Here is a 2,061-nt window from a genome sequence, read left to right as displayed (position 1 = left end):
CTGACGGGCGTTGATATACATCAACGGGGAGAGTTGAAAATGTGTTCCCCGACCAGGACTCGAACTCTGGATCTCCTGTTTACATGGCAGACGCTCTATCCATCTGAGCCACTGAGGGCACAGACGATAGGGCGACTGCAGGAATTATCTCGCGCACGCCTCCCGTGAGACGCACATTCTCGCCTTGTACGTCCACACACTACATTCGTAGTGTCCCACCGCAACACACTCATTACTCGTGGAAGACATTCTTACCAAGTCCCGTAAGAGTTCGGGGAATGTGTGCATCTGCACCGAAGAGAAAGGTCAAGACCAGTATTGCCAGACATGTCCGAAAGAACAGATGCCATCTTCATATTCATACCAAGAGAAAAGGCCGAAGAAAATAAAATCTTGCATACAAGTCGACGTGCGGCAGATCCACGGCTCCAGTTTAAGAATTATGACAACGGCATACACCACCAGGCTATAACAACAAGAACCGCAACCGCAGAGCTGGATGTCGCGGTACAGGCCTTCACGAACTGTCTCGCCAGACCCCTGCTCCACTCCAACGCTCCAGCCTAACTTGCTTCTCGAGAGTCATCACGCCTCGCTTTCCGAGTGCCATCTCCCTTCCTGATAAGGCCGACCAAAGATTCTGCTTTCGGTGGAAGATCGACTCTGAGCTAGCCGCCATGGCTCACCTTTAATGATTGTGGTTGCGTACGGAACCATTATTACACCCAGTCATGCACCTCTTCGTCCGAAGCGAATAGACGGCCACGAATGTCTTTCTTCGGCACACCAGAAATAAGGAAATCGAATGGGGAGATCTCAGGACTTTATGGAGGATGTACAGGAGCCATATGTCGAGAAGATTGTCTCGACTACGCTGTAGAAGTTAAGATGGGAGGCCCTTGCATATCCTCCATACAGTCCCGCTCCCCCATGCTATTTACAAATTTTTGGGTCCCTGCAGAAAGACGTTACTGGCCAGCGATTTGTTTCAGACAAAGAGCTGCATGCCCAGGTACAATCATGGTTCCGTAGACAACCGCAAAAAATTTTCCATGGAGGCACTGACCGTCTTGTCTCACAGTGGGATAAATGTATGAACAGTTATGGCGACTACTTTTGAAATAATACACAGTTTATTTACTTTCTTGCGTCTATCTCGTGTTCATTTGACTGCCCCCCTATATCAGAAGGGACTGCAGACAGTATAATCTGTAATGGAAGTCAGAGATTAGCACATATCTAACGAGTCATTGATGACGTTCAGTGCAAGTGCTAGTCTAATATGAGGAGGTTGGCACAGGGGACGAAGCCGTGGTGGGCTGCATCAAACCAGTCAGAAGACTTAACACGTCCGAGCCTGGCCACAGTCGCCCTATATGGACAGCTGGACTGCTGCTTTTAACACATTTTCCGAAAATTGTTGCTCTGAAACTGTCAGTGCATTAATGTGTACGATGTTTCATTTGAAATGATAAAACTTAGTTCACCCGCTCTTCAAAATCTCCTTATCAAATGTAAAAATAAACACATATCCGAAATGTTTTACTGAATCGCTTTCGGTGGAAGATCGACTCTGAGCTAGCCGCCATGGCTCACCTTTAATGATTGTGGTTGCGTACGGAACCATTATTACACCCAGTCATGCACCTCTTCGTCCGAAGCGAATAGACGGCCACGAATGTCTTTCTTCGGCACACCAGAAATAAGGAAATCGAATGGGGAGATCTCAGGACTTTATGGAGGATGTACAGGAGCCATATGTCGAGAAGATTGTCTCGACTACGCTGTAGAAGTTAAGATGGGAGGCCCTTGCATATCCTCCATACAGTCCCGCTCCCCCATGCTATTTACAAATTTTTGGGTCCCTGCAGAAAGACGTTACTGGCCAGCGATTTGTTTCAGACAAAGAGCTGCATGCCCAGGTACAATCATGGTTCCGTAGACAACCGCAAAAAATTTTCCATGGAGGCACTGACCGTCTTGTCTCACAGTGGGATAAATGTATGAACAGTTATGGCGACTACTTTTGAAATAATACACAGTTTATTTACTTTCTTGCGT

Source organism: Schistocerca piceifrons, chromosome 7 (assembly GCF_021461385.2).
Source record: "Schistocerca piceifrons isolate TAMUIC-IGC-003096 chromosome 7, iqSchPice1.1, whole genome shotgun sequence".
NCBI lineage: Eukaryota > Metazoa > Arthropoda > Insecta > Orthoptera > Acrididae > Schistocerca > Schistocerca piceifrons.
Note: the sequence above shows the minus strand (reverse complement) of the source record.